At 39.5% G+C, this 20,036-nt stretch overlaps 1 pseudogene; it reads right to left on the bottom strand.

Moving 5' to 3' along the window:
* Positions 1–3,399: 3,399 nt before the first annotated feature.
* On the bottom strand, positions 3,400–10,687 carry LOC132066019 (uncharacterized; annotated as a pseudogene).
* Between the last annotated feature and the right edge of the window lie 9,349 nt (positions 10,688–20,036).

The following is a 20,036-nucleotide window of genomic DNA, read 5'->3' on the forward strand; positions in this document are numbered from 1 at the left end:
GACGATTCTTACCTACAGTCGAACACTGATGAACATTAATTCTTTTCCCCAAATGGCCATGCATGGCCTGTAGAATCGAAAGAAGTCCTGCGATTTACTATATATATTGAATGAGAGACAGAGGAGGAGAAGGGGAAAAGACGAGTCCGGACGATTTTTACACAGAAGGGGAAGGGATAATTTTTGTCCATGGCTAAGGGAAGCGGGGGTTTTGCCGAAAGTGGGGAGGGAGAGAGACAGGGGGGAGAGGAGAGGAGAGAAAGAGAGGCGAAAAGGAAGGAGAGAGAGGAGCGGATGGGGCGGCTGAAGAGAATGAGAAGGAAAACCCTACTCGTTTGATTAAGAAACGAGTTGGGCCGGGGCAGGTCGGCTGAAATGTGGGCTGGGTGAGTTTAAAATATGGGCCAGTTATGTTGGGCTGGTCATTAACGGGTAGGGTATTATTTTAGGTGACAACGGCTTCTAATTTTAAATGGAGACCTATTAATTATATGCTATCGCGTGTTAAAATATTATTTGATATAAAAGTACGTATTTATTAGTAATCAGATAAAGATAAAATTATATGACGTCGTAATAGCCGTGCAATATTTTGAAAGTCGATAGTAAATAAAATGTTGTTATTTAGTTGTGCGGAAATAAATGCGATGCGTGTGCATAAGATGGTAAAAAAAATGCTGAAATGATAAAAATGCAGATTATCATAATACAGGTAATAATAATTAAATAATAATAATAATAATAATAATAATAATAATAATAATAATAATAATAATAATAATAATAATAATAATAATAGCAATAATAACAATAATAATAACAACGATAATAACATTACGAAGGCGATTATAATAGTATTAATAATTATGATATTAAGTATTTGCAGCATAATAAAATAATAACAATAAATAATATGATATTGATAATAATAATAATAGAATAATAAACAACAATGATAATGAAAGTAATATTAATATTATTAATAATAATAGCGATAATAGATGATGACTATAGTTGGACAAAGGGAAAAAACGACCATATTAATAGAAAGCAAATAATCGCAGTAAAGCATGCATAATTATTTGTAAATACAAATTCCGAAAAAGGGGCGGGACAAAATCGGGTGTCAACAACTTGTCCCTCTTTGACCGGTAATGATGAAAAGAATTTTCGGGCAAAGACGTTGACTTAGTAGCCTATTTTGTCTCGACTAAAGAGTTCGGGAGACTATAAGGACAAAGAAAATTTGAAAGAATTGCGGCCGAACCCCGGTCTCCGAGTTGCCTACATATCTCGGGTTGCACGAGAATCAGGCCGTGTGTGGTTCTAGGATGACTACTACACCTATGAATAACAAGTCACGATTGGCACGAATCTTTGAAAAATATTGTCCCGGTGTCGAATTATGGTAACACTGGGTGTTATGACCATGATCCCGTGCGAATTCGACGATCGGGTTATGGATGGGAACGAAATATTTGGGGGTAGAGACGAGCGTTCGAGGTAGACCCTTGACCTTTGTTGGGAAGTCTGATTACCCTTCCCAACAAATTGCCCCAGTTCACTACCGAAGAAATAGTTCCACGTTGCGTTAAAGCTCCTGCGATACTTAAACTAGATAAAATAGTTAGTAGATAAATATCGAAAGTAAAGCGATGTAAAATAGCCTTAGCTAAGGCTAAATGCAAATGAGATTTTAGGCCGATGATGATGCCTTTGGCGATGGTTAATGAAAATGAGGCCTTAAACCAGATACAAGATGAGGCTACTTAAGCCAAATGATTTATGAAAATGAGGCTTTCTAAGCCGGCATGATGAGGTTTTCGAACCAGCATAACTCATGGTGTAAAGCATTTATGCAGTGAATTTTAAAGCATTTGTGCGGTGCATGTGCGTTTGCAAGCATTTACGCGAAGCAATTTAAAATATTTATGCAGTGCGTGCGCAGCGTTTCTCAAAGTAGGCATGCAAAACATTTGAAAGCAAGTAGTGCGTTTGAAAGCAGCAGTGCGGTGCATTTGATAGCATTTGTGCGGAGCAAATAAAAATATTTATGCAGTGCGTGTGCAGTGTGCATGTGCAGTGCATTTGAAAGCGTTTATGCGGAGCAGATGAAAGCATTTGTGCAGTGCGGGTGCAATGTGCATGTGCAGGGCATTTAAAAGCATTTGTGCGGAGCAAATGAAAGCATTTGTGCAGTGCGGGTGCAGTATGCATGTGCAGGGCATTTAAAAGCATTGGTGCGGAGCAAATAAAAGCATTTGTGCAGTGTATTTAAAGCATTTATGCGGAGCAGATGAAAGCATTTGTGCGGAGCATTCGAAAGCAGTAGCGCATGTGCCGTGCATTTGAAAGCATTTCATGCGAAGTATTTGAAAGCAATAGAAAATATTCGTGCATCGATACATTTGAAAATCTTTGTAAAACTTAAGCATTAATTTATCATAAAATTCGAGAGTTGTTAGCAGTTGAGGGGCATAATTACTCATAAATGTTATAAGAAAACTCAAACCGTTCGATGCCTAGTCCTTGCAAGGCCGTAAACATTATAGATTTCCAACTTCCGCAATTTTGAGAACACAACGCTCAAAGAAAATTTGTAAGTTTTGGGGGGAGGTTGACTCGTGTTGACTTTGAAGATCCAGCTCTCGATGCTTCGTGCTTCCATCTTGTATGAACTTGTAACCTCCGCCTATTTCTAAGTCTTGGCCAACTAATAAAACCATTTGATTAAAAATCATATCAATTTTAAAGGAAATATGCATAAATTTATGGTAAATATGTATATAGTGATAAATAATTTCTGCCGAACTTTGAACTGCGACACGTTGTGAAACAAAGCGAACGTCCTTTCTCCAAAGTCTCTTCACCTGTTTGACAATTCAATTGACCTTATCTCTTAATGTCTTCTTGCAATGCTGCCCCTTAAAAATTGTCCCAGTTTCTGGCGTAGGAGGATATTGAATTTTAAACACGACGCGACCGAGCCTTATATAGGCTGCCTACGTATCCCGCCAACGGAATCAGGCCAAGCGTAGTTCAAGACATACAAAGAAAATAAAATTAAAATTTTCTAACAATGTGACCGAAGCCTATGTAGGCCGCCTACGTATCCCACCGCGGGAATCAGGTCAGGCGTAGTTCATAACATACAAGGCAAAATAAAATTGAGGTTTTCTAATAATGTGACCGAAGCCTATGTAGGCCGCCTACGTATCCCGCCGTGGGAATCAGGTCAGGCGTAGTTCATGTTACAAGCAAAAAGAAATCTTAGAAATATTCCTATCTTGAAGAGTCCAAACCCGATATGGGTTTCCTATATGTCCCGCCGAGGAAATGTAGTTTCATTACATAGAAAGACATTACAAAACATTACATATAAAAATAAATGCAAAGCTCCTAGACGTAATATCTCTTGACGGCATCTGCATTGATAGCTTTTGGCCACACTTCGCCATCTATTTCTGCTAAAATTAGTGCTCCTCCAGTTAATACTCGGTGAACCATGTAAGGCTCTTGCCATTTAGGTGCAAATTTTTCCTTAGCCTCCTCTTGGCATGGGAATATGCGCTTCAATACCAACTGCCCCGGTTTGAACTGCCTTGGTCTTACCTTCTTATTGAAAGCTTTGGCCATCCTGTTCTGATAAAGCTGTCCATGACAAACTGCGTCCATTCTCTTTTCGTCCATGAGCATCAATTGTTCATAACGATTTTGTATCCATTTGGCATCACTCAACTCAGCTTCTTGGATAATCCTCAACGATGGCATCTCCACCTCCGCAGGTAACACAGCCTCTGTTCCATAGACCAAAAGATAAGGCGTTGCCCCAGTTGAAGTCCTAACAGTGGTGCGATAACCGAGAAGGGCCAATGGCAATTTTTCGTGCCATTTTCGGTAATTATCAATCATCTTCCGCAATATTCTCTTGATGTTTTTGTTGGCTGCTTCAACTGCTCCATTCATCTGAGGTCGATAAGGGGTGGAATTGCGGTGAGTAATCTTGAATGTTTCGCAAATTTCCCGCATCAGACCACTATTGAGATTAGCCCCATTATCTGTTATAATGGACTTAGGGATTCCGAATCGACAAATGATGTTATTGCGAACAAAGTCTGCCACTACCTTCTTCGTCACTGACTTATATGAAGATGCTTCTACCCATTTTGTGAAATAGTCAATGGCTACCAAAATGAATCTATGTCCATTTGATGCGGTCGGCTCGATAGGACCAATGACATCCATGCCCCAAGCTGCAAACGGCCAAGGAGAACTCATCACATTTAACTCATTTGGCGGGACGCGGATCAAATCGCCATGAATCTGGCATTGGTGACATTTTTGCACAAAACGAATGCAATCTGTTTCCATTGTCATCCAGAAATAGCCAGCTCGTAGAATTTTCTTAGCCAGAGTAAAACCATTCATGTGAGGCCTAAAACCATTCATGTGAGGCCCACATGTACCGCCATGCACTTCTTCAATCAACTTGATTGCTTCTTTGGCATCAACGCACCTTAGCAATCCTAAATGCGAGTCCTCCTGTAAAGGATTTCTCCATTTAGGAAAAAGTAGTTTGCTAATCTTCGAAGTGTTCTCTTCTGAACACTGGTTATGTCTTCTGGATAGTTTCCTGCCCTGAGATACTTCTTAATGTCGTAGTACCAAGGTTCTCCATCAGGTTCTTCATCTACATGGAAACAATAGGCTTACTGATCTTGCACATTCACCTTGATAGGGTCTATGTAATTCTTGTCCGGATGCTGAATCATAGAGGACAAGGTTGCCAAAGCATCCGCGAACTCATTTTGAGCCCTCAGGACATGTTTGAATTCCACCTTGATAAATTTCTTACACAAATCTTTCACACAATGCAGGTACGGGAGTATCTTCACATTCTTAGTGGTCCACTCGCCTTGTACTTGATGAATCAATAGGTCAGAATCACCTATAACCAATAACTCTTGTATGCTCATATCAACAGCCATTCTGAGTCCAAGAATACAAGCCTCATATTCTGCCATGTCGTTGGTACACGAAAACCTGAGCTTTGCTGAAATTGGATAGTGCTGGCCTGACTCTGAAACTAAGACTGCTCCAATGCCAATTCCTTTGGAGTTTGCAGCCCCATCAAAGAACATTCTCCACCCTGGATATTCCTCTGAGATATCTTCTCCGATGAACAACACCTCTTCATCAGGGAAATAAGTTTTAAGAGGCGTGTATTCTTCATCTGCGGGATATTCAGCAAGATGATCTGCTATTGCCTGCCCTTTGATAGCCTTTTGGGTGACATACACAATATCGAACTCACTTAGCAAGATTTGCCTTTGGCCAACTTCCCAGTAGGCATGGGCTTCTGAAAGATATACTTGAGCGGATCCATCCTTGAGATGAGATAAGTAGTATATGCAGACAGGTAATGTCTCAACTTTTGTGCAACCCAAGTCAGAGAACAGCAGGTGCGTTCCAACAAAGTATAACGGACCTCATAAGGTGTGAACTTCTTGCTCAAATAGTATATTGCTTGCTCCTTCTTTCCTGTTTCATCATGTTGTCCCAAAGACGCATCCAAATGCATTTTCTGACACAGACAAATATAATAACAAAGGTCTTCCAGCTTCTGGAGGCACCAAAACAGGCGGATTAGACAAATACTCCTTGATTTTATCAAAAGCTAGCTGGCAATCTTCCGTCCGTTTGGTAGCAGCATCTTTCTTCAGCAGCTTGATTATGGGCTCACATATTACTGTCGATTGTGCTATGAATCGGCTAATGTAGTTGAGTCGACCGAGGAAATTCATCACGTCCTTTCGACTCTTCGGGGCATGCAACTCTTGAATAGCCTTTATCTTCGAAGGATCCAATTCTATGCCCCTCCTGCTCACAATAAAACCTAACAGCTTCCCAGCAGGAATACCAAATGCACACTTTGCGGGATTTAATTTCAAATTGTATCGCCTTAACCTGTCAAAGAACTTCTTCAAATCTGTCAGGTGATCTGAACTCTTTCATGACTTGATGATGATATCATCCACATAGACTTCAATCTCCTTGTGGATCATGTCATGAAAAATAGTAGTCATGGCTCTCATATAGGTGGCACCTGCATTCTTGAGTCCAAAAGGCATCACTCGATAATAGTATACTCCCCAAGGTGTAACAAATGCCGTTTTCTCAGCATCCTCTTCATCCATCAGAATTTGGTGGTATCCTGCGAAGCAATCAACGAATGACTGCAGCTCATGCTTCGCACAGTTATCAATAAGTATGTGAATGTTTGGGAGGGGAAAGTCATCTTTCGGAATCGCCCTGTTGAGATCCCGATAATCCACGCATACCCTGACTTTGCCATCTTTCTTTGGTACAGGCACGATATTGGCTAGCCAAGTGGGATACCTTGCAGCTCGAATGACCTTGGCATCAAATTGCTTGGAGACTTCTTCCTTGACTTTTAAGCTCAAATCCGGTTTAATATTTCTCTTCTTTTGTTTCACCGGAGGACAAGATGGATCAATAGGCAACTTATGCGAAACAATGTCTGTGCTTAAACCCGGCATATCATCGTAAGACCAAGCGAACACATCTATATATTGTCTCAAAAGGCTGATCAATTCTTCCCTTTGGGACGGAGTTAAATGGACACTAATTCTTGTTTCCCTCACTGTTTTTGAGTCTCCCAAGTTTATAGTCTCTGTTTTATCCAAATTTGGTTTTAGCTTATTCTCAAAATGTTCAAAATCCTTAGTTAACTCTTCAGGTTGCAGGTCCTCTTCATATTCCTCAGATTCTTGTTCGGCATTTAGAATTGGTTCGCTTATTTCATTACGTGTCATATTCACAGTATCGGCAGATTTATTAGTTTGAATGCTGAAAAAGAACAGAGAAATTAATTAAATGAAGACAAAGATTAAAATAGAAAATTATAGTTTGGATTTGGCATTTAAGCTTTCAAAAGGTGGAGGCAAAACATAACAAAAGTATAAACACGATTCAGGCCTCAAATTTGAATCGCGTCGTTTCATCAAATACTAATACAAATTTTCTACCAAGACTCCCGGAGAACCGGGGGCGGGGTACAAGTCTAATTGTTTAAAGCATTTCCAGGCTCAGCATCCCAGATAGTTGGAGTTTCTGGGCAATCGTCCAGAATCACATTGCATTCAGCTTCTTCCTCGGCAATAAACAGATTCTTGAGTCCTTCCACGAGGTTGTCTTCGGCAGCTTCCTCTGGTACTTGGGTGACGGATGCCTTGAAAAATGACTGATTCAGGAGCGGGACAGGCTTTGGCAAGGGAATATCACCTTTCCTTCTGAGACTAGCCAGTGAAATTTCTTCAGGGGTGGGCTCGTATCCAAGACCAAAAGTATCTTTCTGGCCGGGTAATTGAATTGGTTCTACTATTTCATCCAACTTCAACCCAAGACCCTGACCAGGCTTAAAGCCATTCTTCAACATTTCTCAAGCCACCATCATAAGCACACGTGGCAACTTCACCCTTTCAGCTTGAGTGGTACACATGGTTTCCTTAATATGGAACACAGATCCATCTAGCCTTTCTACACTTTCAATAACAGGAATTGAATTCTCGGGATAAATCGAATTGTTGCCTTCTCCATGGATTACAACTTCTTGATTATTCCAGACAAACTTCAAATTCTGGTGTAAGGTAGAAGGGACTGCACCAGCTATATGGATCCAGGGCCTTCCTATCAGCAAGTTGTAGCTAGCGGATATGTCCATCACCTGGAATTCGACCGTAAACTCCACGGGTCCAATCTCCAATATCAAGTCAATTTCCCCTATGACACCCCTTTGAGCTCCATCAAAACCTTTGACCCTCACGTGACTATCGCGAAGTTTCCCGATATCAATTTCTAAAGCTCGGAGAGTAACGATAGGACATATGTTAACAGCTGAACCCTCATCAATCAACACTTTAGAAATGAACTTGTCTCTGCATTTGACTGTGATGTTCAGTGCTTTGTTGTGCCCCAAACCTTCAGGTGGCAACTCATCGTCATGAAAAGAGACTTTGTAGGCTTCGAGAATTTCTCCAACCATGGCTGAAAATCTCTCGCTAGAGGTCTCAGCTGGAACATAAGCTTCAGCTAGTACCTTCACCAAAGCGTTCCTATGGGTTTCAGAACTCATAACAATGACAATAAAGAAATTTGGGCTGGTGTTTTCTTCAATTGTTCCACCACAGAATATTCCTTAGTTGGCATCTTCCTCCAAAATTCTTTTACTTCAGCCTCGGACACAGCCTTTTTTTGGTAGTTTTCCTTACTCGTTGCTCCTCGCGCTACCTCTTCGGGGGAATAACACCGCCCAGATCTTGTCATCCCGGCAGCAACAGTTTCTACAACCAATTTTGCCTTTCCCTTATTCCTTTCATCAGCCGAGTAATTCCAAGGAACTGCTTTGGTGTTAAAAGAAGGCGTCTGAGCGACTAAGGCTGTGATCTTAGGCCTGGAAGTGAGTACTTCTACTTCAATCGGTGCTCTCACTTGAACTGTAATTACGGGAGCGACAAAGGCTGATGATTCCACCTTTTCCTCTTTTTTGACTGGCACGATAGTCCCTTCCAGGTTACATTCTTCATCAATGGTGATCATGTTCACATTTGCATCACCATGATTGGGCAGAGGATTGTCATTTATATTTGGGGGAGCCCCTTTGAGCTGGATGACTCCTTCTTTGATCAACGCTTCAACTTTATCTTTAAGAATAAGGCAATTTTCAGTATCATGTCCGGCAACTCCTGTGTGGTATGCACAACGCTTAGTCCCGTCATACCATCCGGGGAAGGGGATTAGAACTCTCCCTTGAATTGGTTGGAGTATCCTCGCGGTTCTCAATCTTTCATATAATTGGGCTAAGGGTTCGGCTAATGGTGTATAAGTTTTAGTGGGTTTTCTTTCAAAGTTTGGGCGAGGTCTGGGTGTGTTTTGTGGACGGTTTTTTGGTTGGTATTGCGGTTGAGGTGAGTAGGTTGGTTGGTATTGTGAGGGGTTTTGATAGGCAGGTGCTCGAGGTGGACAATATGTTGGCTGGGCGTGGTAAACAGGGTAAGGAGCGGGTGGAGGAGGCCGGTAATAAGGGGGTTTGGGTGTATTGGCTGTAATATGCGGGCTGGGAGGAAGGGTATTGGTAGGTTAACATCTGTTTTGGTCTACGTTCCTGGATGGTCATGACCGCGGACACTCCGTCTTTCTTCTTCTTGACTGCTCCCCCAATCGATTCTGATTGAATTGCCTTACTTGTTGCTTGCAAGGCTGCCAAATTTGTGATTCTTCCTGTCTTGATACCCTCTTCTATGAAATCTCCCATCCTGATAACTTCAGAAAACTTCTGCCCGATGACACTTATCAACCTTTCATAGTATGTTGCATCTTTTAGAGATTGTAAAAAAAGTGTCGTCATCTCACTTTCAGCCATCGGGGGCTGGACCTTTGCGGCTTCTGCTCTCCACCGCATAGCATACTCTCTGAAAGTTTCTGTGGACTTCCTTTCCAACTTCATCAAATAGAATCTGTCTGGGATAGTTTCAGTATTAAACCTGAACCTATCCATGAATTCTTGCGCCATTTCTCCCCAACTACGCCATTTCTGCGGATCTTGGCATGTGTACCAATCAAGAGCTTCTCCTGTCAAGCTCTTTATAAACAGCTTCATCCTAATGGCTTGATCTTTCCCTACTCCGACAAGCTTGTCACAGTACGATCTCAAATGAGCCCGAGGATTTCCCTTTCCATCAAACATATCAAATTTCGGCACCTTGTATCCAGCGGGCAACTCAATATCGGGATGAATACACAGATCCTCGTATTCCAGTCCTTCACATCCTTTGTGGGTTTGGATGCTTCTAAATGCTTCCTTCAGACTACAAATCTCCTTTGCAACGTTCTCCTCCGCTCTTGCCCTAGCTTCCCTTTTTATCTCCTCATAAGGATCAGCCTCTGGTTGTGGTACGGCTTGTAATGTGATAGTGAAGGGTTGAGCTTCCGCTACATATACCGGTGGCACATACTGCGTGTTATGGTTAGCGGTGTGTGCCAAAAATATGTATTGGGTTGCTTGGTAGCTTTGGGTAAGTGGGGTAGTCTAGTTGAGTGGGATGTTTTGGATAACTGAAGGCTGAGGAATATATGAGGTGGTGAAGGGTAATGGATTGGCTTGTTGAAGGTTAACTTGTTGTGGATTGACTGGTTGCGGGTTGGCTTGTTGCGGGTTATTTTGTTGTGGTATGGCTTGTTGTGGGTTATTTTGTTGCAGGAAGGCTAGGCTGGTTGTTTGTGGGGTGGCTTATTGTGGATTAGATTGTTGAGAGATGGTTTGCTGTGGATTAGTTTGTTGTGGGACGGGAGGTGAATTAGTGGCGTTTGGATTGATTGTGTGAAGCGGAGGGTTTGAGGGAAATGGTTGAGGGGCAGGCGAGTCAACAGGCTAAAAGGATGGCGGGATTGCCGCAATTGTTCTATGTTCATGAGGAGGAGTGTTGAGGGTAATGGACAGGTTGGTGAGATTTCGCAATCGCTCAATCTCATTTTGCATATCGGCCACTTGTTGTATTAATTGGGCTATGAGTCCGTCGGCATTTCTTCCTTCTGAAGCCTCAGGCTCGTCTCTCAGGACGGTGATAAGTCCCAAGCCATTCTGTTCGGATGCCCCTGAATCATTCATGTTGTCGGCTGCTTGTGCTTTCGATCTTGTGAAATATGGGTGATCCACCAGTTCGCAGTCAACACGAGTCAACCTTTGGGGAAATAATCAAGATAAAAGAAAACCTTCAAAAATGAAGAAAATTGCGTCAGTATAGTGCGAGTAATTGCTAATAAAATACTATTAATGTAAACAATTAGTGTTGGAAGAAGCACATATCGCATAGCAAACAAATCATATAGCAAAAGCAAAAATCGCATAGCAAAAGAAAAATCACAGCGCGACCTACTATGCATGGGACCTCTTTGTGCCAAAGGTAGGCCTAACGAAGGTTTGAAGGATAAAGCATGCAATCATATGTCATCCGAACGTGCCATTGATTGAAGACCCCAAAACATACATTGTTCGAAAATTAAATCCTTAGTACAGAATAATAAAGGAAATTATTACAACAAAAACTCGACTTTCAATGAGCTAACTAAAATGAAGAAGGCCCTTCATCGGTCTTGAGCCTCTTGGTTGCTTGAATTGATTGATCAATCTTCCGGCGATTTTGGATAAGGTATGACATGGCCAGAACCCCTCCTGTCTTAATATCTTCTTTGGTGCAAGTTTCTCCTTGCTGAGCTAGAAGTGTATTTAATTCTTGCATGCTTTGCTCGTAACTAAGTGCCTGTTGCTTCCATTTCTCTGCCTCCCTTTCCTTTTCCTCAAGTTGTGCATGGTGTTCAGCTTCAGAGACAAGACTTTTCTTACGCAGTTGCCGAAGTAAGATGTGTGCTTCTGCTTCTCCATCCTTAATTCGACCCTTCAAGCTAACTCCGGGTGTGATTGATCCTTCCAAGTTAGCAGCCAACCACTCCAGATAGTGATCATCGCATCCTGCTTGATATCTGTTGGGCTCAATTGACTCTGCTTTCATGGTCTCCCTCGATTTCCACATGCTTAGAACTTCTTTCGCAAAAGGAATTTTCCCTTCTTTGTAGTCGGCTCGGTAATGATCCATGTCTGCCACTAAAGGTATGGTTTGCTTCCTTCCAGATTGTCTTAAAACTCTCAGCGGGGCATAAGGTTGCAAGCCCCGAAGTCCCATCAGAACTAAAAATGGCACGATCTTCGTACGAAACACCAAACCCTCAGATGGAAACCACCCGAACATCCATTGGATTGAATCATTGTTCAAACGGCTAAGTAGTCTTACCCACCCCTCTACACAATTTGGCTTTTCAAAAGGTCTATTAGCCACAATAGCTCCTGGAACATGTCCAAGAATGTGATTTTCTCCCGTCGGCTTTCGAAATGCAAGACCTCTGTCGACCTTTTGGAGATGTTTCATCAGCCAAATCTGTAAAAGTAAATTGCATCCCTCGAAATGTTTGTACCCATGCTTGCAACGTCCTAACGCCCGATAGATATCTGCCACAACCATAGGGACCACGGTGTAGTATTTCCCGTCAATGCCACCAAATAAAGCTCCGGTCACAGTAATGAGACGGGTGTGAATATCTCTTGTTGTTCCCTTAGGGAATACCATTGTTCCCAAAAAGCATACTGCGAAAGCGAAGCATCGTTTTTGTTTCCAAGAGTCATATGAGAAAAATTCGTCTTGATAATCGGTGAAACTTTGTTGATATCCAAATCTATGATACAAATACTAAAATGGTATCGTGGATCTTTGTAAACATTCTACACCTTTACCCTTTCTGAATCCGAGGCTGTCGACAAATTCTTTTGATAGAGGTTCCTTTGGGATAATCATGCCACAATTTTGCCATTTTTTCTTCTTATGTAATAAAGCCGCATTTTCTATATAGCCTCCTATTTCTTCTAACAACGGAGTCATCTCAATGTTGCCGAATCTAAACACGGCTCTCTTCTCATCCCAAAACATAGTTGCCGCCTCGATGATGTCTCTACACGGCTGGATATCCATTAGAGACGGTAAATGCCCGAGTGCTCCATGTACTACCCTCTGTCCGTAGTCTCCCAAATCAACCCACCAGGCTTTTAGTTGAGGAGGGGTGCTCAAAACTATGCTAAATCTCGGGTAAATGTTGTGTTGACTCATGGCTACCTGCATTCACAAGCGATTAGTTCTACCTAAATAGCACATGGTCCACATAACACGCATGTTCATCCTTCAAATCAATGCATATAACATGATAATCGTCGCTCGGGGTCATGGACCCACTCGGACATTTGGGCGAGTTTAACTAATGGACTTAATACACCTTGGGTATTAAGCCTCCTAGGCTCGTGCATGCTCTTAACGAGGGTTTTGGTTTAGCTCTATCTTAGGCCAGCTAAGAGTTGGTTTCCTATGACGCAAGGCTCCCCCAAGCGGACAACTTGGGAGTGGAAAGTCCGTGGCTGTCGACTGCACCGCCGATCGACTAAATCCACAAGATCAATCCAACTAAAAAGGGTGTTTTAGTAGTGCACAGCCGCGAACCGCGAAACCGCTTTAAGTGTGTGAATTGTGTGAATTTTCCAGGAGTGGAAGAAATATGAACGGAATGCCAATTTAATCAAAGCAAAAATGTACATATAGCAAAGACAAATAAGGCACAAAACAATAATAAAAACATTTAAAAGCATATAAGGCAAAATAAAGAAAAACAAAACAAAACATCCAACAAATTATTGATTAACCTAAGTCTGTTGTGGTTTAGAACCTAATTGTACCCAGCGGAGTCGCCAAGCTGTTATACCCCATTTAAACGGGTTAAATCAGGTACAACATATTGGAGATTTCTATTTTTGCTTTATTTTAGGAGTCGCCACCTAATTAATTTAATGGTGAATTAGGACACCTATTTTATTAACTAAGGTACAACATAACTATACCTCCGTTAATGGTCCGCTTAATTTCAATTCTAGGTAAGGGTTCTAATTATCCTAAAGGGAAGGGGTTAGGCATCCTCTAGGATCCGTAACTACGGTTATCCGGCCAAACTTAGGTTAATTAATTAAGGTTAAATAAGGTGCTTAAATTTTAAGAAAATAGCTTGTACATATTACTAAGGTTTTAAAGGAAATATAATAATGTCATCTAAACTAACTTGTAGGAAAAATATAATAATTTGCATAAAGGAGATGCTTTTAAAAATGGGCTTATTAATGCTATTAAAACTTAAAATGGAAATAGTAATGTTATCTTAAAGTAAGACTTATAGAAAATATAATATTTTGCATAAAAGAATACTTTAGATGATATTTTAAAATAAGACTTACAAATATTGTTGAGGCTTTTAAATATAATAACGCCATCTAAAATAAAGACTTATAGGAAATATAATAATTTATATAAAAAAAAAGTTTTAAATAAAACTTATAAATGTTGCTAAGGTTTTTTAAAAAAAAAATATAATGATGCTATTGAAAACAAGGTTCGCGAAACATAATAACTTGCTCATAATTAGCTTTGAGCAAAATATGGGTTTTATGTAAATTTATATCAATATGGAGATGTAGAAGCTCCTAGACTTATTTCTTTAAAACATTTTGTAAAGGGCATAAGTTTCTTTTCCTTTTATTACTTTTAGTTAACTATATTCGGCTAAAATATGTATAATCAGATTTATCCTAAATGTCATAAAGTATATTTGGATTAGTATTTGCATATTAGGGATGTTTTGAAATTTTAAGATAGTAAAATAAAACACAATTCCTTTGAGTCAAAATATGTAATCATGCTATTTTGAAAATCAATTATTCTAAGAAAGATAAGTATTATAGGTATTATAAATAATTTTAACGTAAAATAAAAACAAGAATGAAACCTATGGAATTAATTGTTAATTCTTTAAATTAACTACCCATTACTAAAACTAAACCCTACTAATTTCGCTAAGGCCCATCTAATTTAACAAATCAAAATAAAGGTTTAGTCGTATAATATAAATTAACTGCACAAAAATAAAGTAGAGGCATAAATAAACTTAAATGGGCTCAGCCCATTTTCTAGGTGCCGCGGATACCTTTTCCATATTGGGCTTCGGCTTGCATTGTATTGCTGCGGTATGGGCCTCGGCCCAGAATCATTTTATATTTTGCTGCGGATGGGTTGACACGGGCATGACTCGATAATACTATGTTGGGCTTTTAGCCCAACAACGAATGTGGAAGACGAGTCCCTCGGACTCGTATACGAGGTTCATGCAAAAAAAAAAGAATGAAAGAAAAAAAAATTAGTATGCGGTCAATGAATTATGTTAGACATATAAAACTATAAACTCAAGCAGATCAATAATAGCAAAAACTCAACGGGTCATTCGGGGGATGTCAAATGCAGTAAGTATTTAGCAAGGCAGTGGGTTTTTCCGACATTCGGCATAATAACGAACTTATCGATATAGGATCTGTTTCTTCAAACTAATTTAAACCAAAACAGAAGCAGTGACAAGACAAGTCCCTCAACCATATGAGAAAGATGAACAGAACATGAGTCTTCTAAATAACTAAAACAGTGACCTCATTAGAGACAAACAGGACCAAATCAGACATCAGATGCAGTACTCATGTTCGAATATTATAACAGAGGATAAGTGACCAACACTAAATGACTAACTAGGACAAAAGTGAGGTGGGATTTAAAGCCATTTTACTATTGTTTTAATCATACAAGCAACAGTTAACTGAAAAAGAAAGAAATCTCAACATGACATTCATGGAATTCCTTGTCAGCATATTTAAGAGTGTAAATGAAAAGATTTCAGCATTTTTATTCTCGGCTTTGTGTATTTCAACCAAGAAAGATAACAACAAAAGAAGTGAAGATACAAGTAAGGAAATCACATCAAATGGATAGTTTTGTTATGCACATTTATCATACATGCTCAAAGTGGGAACTTCACACAACTCAAACAATGACAAACGCTTCCTCATCTTCAAGATGAATGCGACAAGACCTACTTAACTTAATGATCACATTCAACTTATCAGAATAAAAAGAAACAGCTTATGATCGAGACCATGACTTAACTACTTGTATTTTAACTAATCACACATTACTCCCTACTGATTCAGACATCCTATTTCTCCAATTTGTCTCCTATCTTTCAATGATGGCCATGCAGGTTAACCTTAATGGCTCATTTTAGATCTTTATAACAAATAAAGGAAAGAGAACATTTAACTGATTTCATGCAAATACAGGAGGGCAACATCACATATGAAGACTATGGCAAATGAGTTTTCATTCAAGGCAGGGGAATGCCAAATCACATTGAGGAAAGCAACTTCACCAAACTGAAATTTCTCTCTTTTCAAATACACAGACCACAAAGGGGACAGATAGGACCAATGATATGATCAAGCCATAAGACAACGCACAGTCTCTTCTTAGAATCAATATAAGGAAGTTGGTAGATTACCCAGGATCAGTCTTAACATTCTTATATTTAGTTTAACCAAATGTAGATGGACTAAGGATCAGAGAAAAGAGGGTGGAACAAACAAGATCATTTCTTCCTTTTTACTGCCTACTTATGGTTTTATGTTAAAGGGAAACCTGTTCCTAGATTAAATATCACATCTAGAACCTTATAGACCTTATTCTAGTTTCGAAAATCTCTTTGGGTAAACCTGGTTTAAGATAGGCATATTGACATATTTACCATAAAGTAGGAATTTAGAACCTTTTGACAGTGTTCCATGTTTAAGACATAAACCACCTTTTCAGCTTATCAGCCTTATTAAGTTCTTCTAATACTAATTATGTCTTTATGTAAGGATTTAGAAAACCTATTAGGGCCATCTAACTTAGATCAGCCTACATTTTGATCTACTCTGGCTCCCTATAATTCATTGGTCCTCTTCAGATATCTCAAAATAAGTCTGTGTCACATCAACTGAGCATAAGACATCTATATTAAGCTTAGACAGATCACTTAAACTAGTTTTTTTTTAAACTTAAACTAGAGTGAACTGACTTAATTTAATATATAAGGCATTCATTACTAACCTAGCAGATTAGCAAACTGAGCAAGCATATTATAGATACCACTACCACTCTAATCTACTTAAACTACTAAACTAATCACATATTACCAAATAAACAGATACCCAAAACATATAGGTTGAACAGAAATGAATAAAATAAATGACAAGGAGAGAAGTTTACCTTTTCCGTGTGCAGTGAACTGGGATTTGGGCCACGAATCCACGTTCGAACGCGACGAACCCGAACTTGCTTGGATTAAACCCAAAATTCTGATCGAAAAGAATGGAAACAATATTATCGACTGTTTGCTTTTTTTCTTTTTTTTTTCTTTTGTAAAAAAAAAAAACTATAACTCTTTTTTTAAAATCAGATTTTTGCCGTCTCCAAAAAAAACCCCCCTTTCCAATGACGGAAGAAGCCGGTATTTATAGGGAAGTTCTAGGGTTTTGGGGTTCAAAATTGAAAATTAGGCGGGACTTTAAGTTGACCTCTTTCAAACACCGTCCTTGAGACCACGAAGAAGAGGACAAAACCCATTAAAATCGTACTCGAGAATCAACGGAACGAACGAAGGAGACGATTTTTAATTCACAAACGGCCAAAACTTCATTAAATCGATTTCGGATCCAAAAGAGACAACGGAGGAAGATGACGATTCTTACCTACGAACGAACATCGATGAACATTAATTCTTTTCCCCAAATGGCCATGCATGGCCCGTAGAATCGAAAGAAGTCCTGCGATTTACTATATATATTGAATGAGAGACGAGAGGAGGAGAAGGGGAAAAGACGAGTCCGGACGATTTTTACACAGAAGGGGAAGGGATAATTTTTGTCCATGGCTAAGGGAAGCGGGGGTTTTGCCGAAAGTGGGGAGGGAGAGAGACAGGGGGGAGAGGAGAGGAGAGAAAGAGAGGCGAAAGGGAAGGAGAGAGAGGAGCGGATGGGGCGGCTGAAGAGAATGAGAAGGAAAACCCTACTCGTTTGATTAAGAAACGAGTTGGGCCGGGGCGGGGGGCGAAATGTGGGGTGGGTGAGTTTAAAATATGGGCCAGTTATGTTGGGCTGGTCATTAACGGGTAGGGTATTATTTTAGGTGACAACGGCTTCTAATTTTAAATGGAGACCTATTAATTATATGCTATCGCGTGTTAAAATATTATTTGATATAAAAGTACGTATTTATTAGTAATCAGATAAAGATAAAATTATATGACGTCGTAATAGCCGTGCAATATTATGAAAGTCGATAGTAAATAAAATGTTGTTATTTAGTTGTGCGGAAATAAATGCGATGCGTGTGCATAAGATGGTAAAAAAAATGCTGAAATGATAAAAATGCAGATTATCATAATACAGGTAATAATAATTAAATAATAATAATAATAATAATAGTAATAATAATAATAATAATAATAGCAATAATAACAATAATAATAACAACGATAATAACATTACGAAGGCGATTATAATAGTATTAATAATTATGATATTAAGTATTTGCAGCATAATAAAATAATAACAATAAATAATATGATATTGATAATAATAATAATAGAATAATAAACAACAATGATAATGAAAGTAATATTAATATTATTAATAATAATAGCGATAATAGATGATGACTATAGTTGGACAGTGGAAAAAACGACCATATTAATAGAAAGCAAATAATCGCAGTAAAGCATGCATAATTATTTGTAAATACAAATTCCGAAAAAGGGGCGGGACAAAATCGGGTGTCAACAACTTGTCCCTCTTTGACCGGTAATGATGAAAAGAATTTTCGGGCAAAGACGTTGACTTAGTAGCCTATTTTGTCTCGACTAAAGAGTTCGGGAGACTATAAGGACAAAGAAAATTTGAAAGAATTGCGGCCGAACCCCGGTCTCCGAGTTGCCTACATATCTCGGGTTGCACGCGAATCAGGCCGTGTGTAGTTCTAGGATGACTACTACACCTATGAATAACAAGTCACGATTGGCACGAATCTTTGAAAAATATTGTCCCGGTGTCGAATTATGGTAACACTGGGTGTTATGACCATGATCCCGTGCGAATTCGACGATCGGGTTATGGATGGGAACGAAATATTTGGGGGTAGAGACGAGCGTTCGAGGTAGACCCTTGACCTTTGTTGGGAAGTCTGATTACCCTTCCCAACAAATTGCCCCAGTTCACTACCGAAGAAATAGTTCCACGTTGCGTTAAAGCTCCTGCGATACTTAAACTAGATAAAATAGTTAGTAGATAAATATCGAAAGTAAAGCGATGTAAAATAGCCTTAGCTAAGGCTAAATGCAAATGAGATTTTAGGCCGATGATGATGCCTTTGGCGATGGTTAATGAAAATGAGGCCTTAAACCAGATCTGAAGATGAGGCTACTTAAGCCAAATGATTTATGAAAATGAGGCTTTCTAAGCCGGCATGATGAGGTTTTCGAACCAAAGATAACTCATGGTGTAAAGCATTTATGCGAAGAATTTTAAAGCATTTGTGCGGTGCATGTGCGTTTGCAAGCATTTACGCGAAGCAATTTAAAATATTTATGCAAAGGCGTGCGCGACGTTTCTCAAAGTAGGCATGCAAAACATTTGAAAGCAAGTAGTGCGTTTGAAAGCAAGAAAGGCGGTGCATTTGATAGCATTTGTGCGGAGCGAATAAAAATATTTATGCAAAGTGTGTGTACGGTGTGCATGTGCAAAGCATTTGAAAGCATTTATGCGGAGCAGATGAAAGCATTTGTGCACTGCGTGTGCAGCGTGCATGTACTGTGCATTTAAAAGCATTTGTGCGGAGCAAATGAAAGCATTGGTGCAAACATGGGTGCGGGTGCGGTATGCATGTGCAGGGCATTTAAAAGCATTGGTGCGGAGCAAATAAAAGCATTTGTGCAGTGTATTTAAAGCATTTATGCGGAGCAGATGAAAGCATTTGTGCGGAGCATTCGAAAGCAGTAGCGCATGTGCCGTGCATTTGAAAGCATTTCATGCGAAGTATTTGAAAGCAATAGAAAATATTCGTGCATCGATACATTTGAAAATCTTTGTAAAACTTAAGCATTAATTTATCATAAAATTCGAGAGTTGTTAGCAGTTGAGGGGCATAATTACTCATAAATGTTATAAGAAAACTCAAACCGTTCGATGCCTAGTCCTTGCAAGGCCGTAAACATTATAGATTTCCAACTTCCGCAATTTTGAGAACCTGCGCTCAAAGAAAATTTGTAAGTTTTGGGGGGAGGTTGACTCGTGTTGACTTTGAAGATCCAGCTCTTGATGCTTCGTGCTTCCATCTTGTATGGACTTGTAACCTCCGCCTATTTCTAAGTCTTGGCCAACTAATAAAACCATTTGATTAAAAATCATATCAATTTTAAAGGAAATATGCATAAATTTATGGTAAATATGTATATAGTGA

The sequence above is a fragment of the Lycium ferocissimum genome, chromosome 8, assembly GCF_029784015.1.
Source record: "Lycium ferocissimum isolate CSIRO_LF1 chromosome 8, AGI_CSIRO_Lferr_CH_V1, whole genome shotgun sequence".
Classification (NCBI taxonomy): domain Eukaryota; kingdom Viridiplantae; phylum Streptophyta; class Magnoliopsida; order Solanales; family Solanaceae; genus Lycium; species Lycium ferocissimum.